Below are 6,631 nucleotides of genomic sequence, written 5' to 3' on the forward strand. Positions count from 1 at the left end.
GGTATCCTAAGAGTTTACCCATAACTCTCATAATAATACAAACAAGGCAAAGAATGAAAAAGAAAACAAAATACAATAAAAGCAAACAAATGTTCATGAAAGGAGTTTTGCAAATGTACAAGCACAATGAATGCAAATCTTTCTAAACAAGTAAGGGAGTGCACGCTATACGATACCTAAGGTTGATTGAAACATAAAAATGCTAAGCATAACTTTCATCCCAAACGGTCTTACCGCGTTCCCCCTACTAATCTCATATCTCCCCATAGTGAGCATCTCATAGATTCCGCGAAGGAACCGGAAAAAGATCAAATTTTTGGGCTACTCGACATCTTGACTTCGCATCCCCTTTCCTTAGGCAATGACCCATGATTCCCTCCCCCGAATAGTGACTCAACTTTCTAGGTCGAAAGGTCTTTCCCCAAGGTTGTAACATAAGGCATAAAGGGTGAAGGTAGGCTAAAATTTAAAATTTGGAGGTTTTCCTAAAAAGTAAAGCAAAAGGGTGATCAATCCTTAACAACACGATCAAGAAATCACCAAGCAAAAGCAACACCCCCAAGCTTATTTGAAGCTATACTCACAAGAAATATATACAAAAAGCGTAAACGCTTCTCCCCCAAGCTTAAATGAAGCATTGTCCTCAATGCTTAGAAGGAAAAAAGAATACATCAAAATATTTATGAATTTTCACTTTTTTCAAATTTTTTTTTCTTTTTTTTTTTACTTAAACTTGCAATGTCCTCGCCTTTCGCTAAATTCGGACAGCTTTTTCTATAATGCAATATATTAGTCCATGCCTTTTATGATTAAGGACGGATTTTACTCAAACACTTGCCATTATTCACAAAGAAGACTTAATCACAAACTAGCACTCATAAAAACCAAATTTCCAACTTATCCACCACAAACTCCATCATACGTGATCAATTTGCTTCACAAAAAACCAAGAATAGAAAGAAAATGAAACAAAAGGCCAAAGAACTAAAGATGTGGCTTGAAAAGAAGGTAAAAGGCTCAAATGGTTGCAAGAAGGCAAATGGAAACCCAAAAACAAATATGAATCAAACTAACCTAAAAATGAAAAATACCACCCCGAAAAAGGTGCCTTTGTCCTCCCTAGATAGCTCGGTCTCGGGTTTAAGAATCATACATCAAGCTTTATAGATTAGGCTTGCAAAGTCAAGGACCCCATGTCGCTCATGCAAGAATATGATGAAAGCTTGAACAAATATAAATCTCACATGGTTGTAGCAAAAACTCACTAAGGTTGTCAAATCGAAGATAGGGAGCAACTACCAAACATGCCACAAACAAGTAGAATCCGGCTTCATGATCCCCCTAGTTCTAGACAACTACCTTAGCATGCTTTATCCTAGAATCAACCAAACGTAATCTCAAACCGTGCACACCACTACCATTTAGGAAGAAAAGCATTCAATTATACAAGTCCAAATGTTATTATGTCCAAAGCAAGAACAAAACAAAACACATTGCAAATTTGCCTTGATAGAAACAAAAATCTTTTTGGAGTTTTTCAAAATATAAGAACATGGAAAAGCATATACAAAGGTGCATATCATACATGAATCAACATCCCACCAAACATGATAGAATACCCTCCCCCAAGATTGAATGAGACATTACACTCAAACATAAATCATATAATCCATGGGAGGGGAAAACAGGGAGATCAATCCAACAAACCAACATATGTCCAACAAGTCATCATCCACTAGAGAAAGAGCAAGGAAGGATATTACCGGATATTAGGTGGGTGTAAATACCCGCAAATGACCTAATTTAACCTTTCAAAGCTAATTTATCAAGAATTAAACCTTGTTTCCATATGCTAGCAAAAATAGGAGTCGAACTTCCTCGATTCTTGATCCAAATCGAAGCACCGAAGTATATCAACTCATGTACCTAGCAAAAGGCACACAAAAATTTCCATGAGAGAAAATCTATTCTAAAAACAAAAGAAAATATATTCTAAAACACGGGTTACTTCCCGAGAAAGGCTTGCTTAAGGTCCAAGCTTGACCGCTCTAGTAAAATAATATTGCAACGATCGCAAGAGCTTGTCAAATGCACTACTACACATTTCATATGATAGAAGGTAGTCAAATGACGGAAGAAAAACGTGCAACAAGATCATTTCACGCAAGTGAGAAGGGAGGTGCCAAAAGAAAGAAGAAGAAGGATCAAAAGGAAAAACAAGAAAATGAGAAGAAGAAAAAGAAAAAGAAGGGGGAATAAAAGAATGGAAAGAAAAAGAAAAAGGCAAATCCTCCTCACTAAAATATTTTTGGGTGGCAACATCACCCTTTTCCTCAACAATAGACGAATGAGGGAATTTAAGATCATCATAGACAAGGGAGTCCCCAATAGGCTTATCAACAAAGGAAGGGAGAAAAGTAGGGCAATAGGGGATGTGGTCAAACCTTTGAGAAAAAGGGGTATGAGAAATAGGCAAAGGGTTCGCGACTCCCTCAACACAAGGTCTCACATCGCCAATGAGGGCATGAAAATCAATCATAGAGTCCTCAAATGAAGTTCTCTCACAATCGACATCTCCCTCAAGCTCAAAAACTCCAAAGGAATCAACCTCATCCTTCTTTGCACCACAATAAACAACCTTTCCTTCCACAAACTCAAAACCTAAGTCCTCAAAACCGTGCATGAATGGATGCAAATATAACTCAAAATCATCTTTCTCCCATGAAGCATCATCAATGAACTCACTTAGAAGGCTATGGGTTTTCATTTGACTCTCCATAAACACATTGGACATAACCTCAAACAAGTCCAAACACTCATGGATAGAAGAGTCACATTCATACACTTGAGACTCATCATAATCAACCAAGGAAGAGGAGTTTAGATTCACAAAATCATCATAATCATCATCACTCTCAACTCCCTTTCCTTCACTCCTATGCTCAATAATAGGATCCTCACACACTCTTAGTTGTTCAAAATGATCATCATCATCATCCTCAACACACACATCAAATTAAGATTTTTCATAAACAAGCATCAAGGATGACAATTGGCTTTCTAACTCATCTTTTCTTCTATTTCCCTCCTCAAGATGCTCCTCATTCTTTTTCATTATCTCTAATTGACCTCTCATAGAATTAAGAATCATCTCCTTACTAGGCCCAAACTCATTATCAAGCTCAATGCGCCTAATTTGAGACTCAAATGTATCAACAAGAGATTCAAAAGATGTAGAAGGTTGAGGCTCAACAAGAGAAGAAGAAGTACAACCAATATTGGAAGAATCAACATTAAGATCATGAGCATATACATCACATTGGGGAGTGGGGGCACAATTTATAACATGAGATTCATCATTAAGGGAATGAAGCACATCACAAGAAGGCATGGTAAATAATGAAGAATATTGAAACACACCATTCGCATCAACTTGAGCTTGCACTTCATTATCATGAACAAAAGGAGAAATAAAGTTGAAATCATGTGTTCTAGGTTCACTTAAGGGATCATGTGACAAATCATGGGAATTCATGCTAATATTAGAAGAATCAAGACATTTCATATCAATATTAGACTCATGATTACCCCTATCATAAACATCCCTAGCAAACCAAACATAAAAATCCCAAGCATCATCAATTGACAATGCTCTAAATTCACCATTATGCATACATTCAACTTCATCCCTAGTTTGCTCATTTAAACCAAAATAACAAATCTCACAAGCCTCCCAAATATTACAACAATTATGGTCCAAAAATCCCTCAAGTCTAATGAAATATTCACAAAAAGGCTCATTGCTATATTGAGGAAATGATAGACATGCCATTTTATTTTTATTTTTATTTTTTTTCAAAACAAACAAAAATCAAATAAAAGTAAAAATATACACAAAGACCTAGACTCAAACAATTAAAAACACTCAAACAAAGACACCGTTCCCCGGCAACGACGCCATTTTGACGAGGGGAAAACTAGGTCGTTATCTAATCTTCCCTCGGTCAAACTAAATTTATAAACACTTAACAAACCTAAATACGAGTATAGAGGCAAGTCAAGGGTCGAACCCAAACGAACGGTAATGTTCAAGCACTTTCAATTATGCGCCTAAGTTAGGTCGAAGACGAAGGTAAGAGAGAATACTAACAACTAGCAAAACAAGTAACCAAGGAAATAAAACACTAGGAACGGGGATAAACAAGTAATCATGTCAATTGCAACAACTTGGGAAGAGCATGCCAATCAAAGGTTGTGAGGACTAAATGATAAGAGTAATCAATAGGAATCAAAGAGCTATCTCCTAATTGTTAAGATAGGGTTCACTATGAATAACGAACTAAGAGAATCACAATAAAAACCAATTGATAATTGCAATTCCTAAATCAATTGTTCATGTCATTAGCAATTACAATGCAATCTAGCATAATTCTCAAGGCCTAATTGAATTACACACATACAAACCTTCATTAATCACTTTAATCTCAACAATTAATCAACACAATTCCAAAATTAATCACAATTAATCAATCATACAAGTTTCACCCAATTCCTAGCCAACAACTACTCAAACAACATCATCAAATCAACTATCAACTATAGAGAACAAGAATCAACAAAATATCAAGAATAATTACTCTAATCAAACATCAAATATCAAAATCAAACCAAACAAACATCAAATTAAACAAAGCAATTGAATGAGATAGAGTTTAGAAATGCTCATTGATAATTTAGAAGATCTCCAACACAATTGTCACACTTGCATCTTCAATCTCTCAATCACCATTGAAATTCCTCACTTTCTCTCTCTAAAACTACTCCTAATCTAGCCTAATCTAGAGAGAGAAGCTCTCAACCTAAGAGAGAGAAAACTATTCTAAAACTAAAGAATTACATGAATGAAGAATAAAGGAAACCAAAAACTATATAAACAAAAGGAGAAAAGAAGCTTAAAATCGTAAAAGACCCAAAAACCCGCGCCCGCGGAGAAATAGGCCGCGCCCGCGGAGAAATTGGTCGCGCCCGCGGAGGGGAACGGACACCCCGATAGCCGCGCCCGCGGCCCAAGCCCGCGCCCTCGGGGAGCCCTCGGGACAACCGTGGGTGCTTACTGCCCAAATACGGCAGTTTTGGAGCTGCAGCAACCCCGCGCCCGCGGGTACTATAGCCCGCGCCCGCGGGTACTATAGCCCGCGCCCGCGGCAGTTTTCCAGGGCCAACTTCAGAAGGCTGTAACTTCCGATCTAAGAATCGTATGAAGGCGGGCGATATATCATTGGCAAGCTCTTCAGGCCTAGTTTCCAACCCAACTTGAATCATCCTAATCCAATCTGTATAACTTGAGATATGACTAAAACAATGCACAAAGGTCCTATTTGATACTTTGCAATCCTTCGTTTTCCTTTGTTTCAAACTCCAATTCAATTCCGAAAAGTGCATGTTGATCCTAGTGGGTGCTATTTTCAATTCACATGCATATAGCCCGCGAAGTACCTACAAAACAAGTCAAAGAAACGGAGAAGCAAGAGAAATAGCCGAGAAATGAATAAAATGATAAGAAAGCCATTAAAAGCATGCATTTCTCTAAACTAATACAAAAACACGCGAATCGAGCATTATTCTCTAAAAACACGACATAAACGACTACAAAGGAGTATAGAAATATAAAGAAAACATAGCCTAAAGGTGCCATAATTGGCACGGATCATAACACTTTTGTGCAGGCTTGTGACTCTTGCCAAAGGACTGGCAACATTTCGCGGAGGCATGAGATGCCCCAAACCGGGATTCTTGAAGTAGAAATATTTGATGTTTGGGGTATTGATTACATGGGGCCGTTCCCATCTTCCAATGGGAATTGCTACATACTCGTAGACGTCGATCATAGCTTCACCAACAAACGATGCCAAGGTAGTCATCAAGCTCTTCAAGAAGACCATATTTCCGAGGTTTGGTGTTCCACGGGCTATTATTAGTGATGGAGGTACTCACTTCCATGAAAGACAATTGGATAACCTACTTAAGAAGTATGGTGTATATCACAGAACCGGGCTTAGATACCACCCTCAAACTAGTGGTCAAGTTGAGGTCTCTAATAGGGAAATCAAGGCGATCCTAGAAAAGGTAGTAGCCAAGTCAAGGAAAGATTGGAGTATGAAGCTCGATGACACACTTTGGGCATACCGAACAGCATTCAAGACACCAATTGGTACTTCGCCTTATAGATTAGTCTATGGTAAGGCATGTCATCTTCCCGTGGCGTTGGAGTACAAAGCTTTTTGGGCGATCAAGGAGCTTAACATGGACTCTAAGGTCGCGGGTAAGAGAAGACTCCTCCAACTCAATGAGTTAGATGAGTTTAGATTGTCGGCGTATGATAGTGCCCGAATCTACAAGGAGAAGACCAAGAAGTGGCATGACAAGAGGATCTTACCAAGAGAGTTTGCATCGGGTGATAGGGTTCTTCTCTTCAATTCTAGATTAAAGATTTTCCCAGGAAAGTTGAAGTCTAGGTAGTCTGGTCCCTTCACTGTCACAAGGGTGAACAAATTTGGCTCGGTAGAGTTGGTCAATGACAAGGGTGAAGAGTTTAAGGTAAATGGCCAACGATTGAAAGTGTATCATGAGG

Source organism: Chenopodium quinoa, unplaced genomic scaffold, assembly GCF_001683475.1.
Source record: "Chenopodium quinoa cultivar QQ74 unplaced genomic scaffold, ASM168347v1, whole genome shotgun sequence".
Lineage (NCBI taxonomy): Eukaryota > Viridiplantae > Streptophyta > Magnoliopsida > Caryophyllales > Amaranthaceae > Chenopodium > Chenopodium quinoa.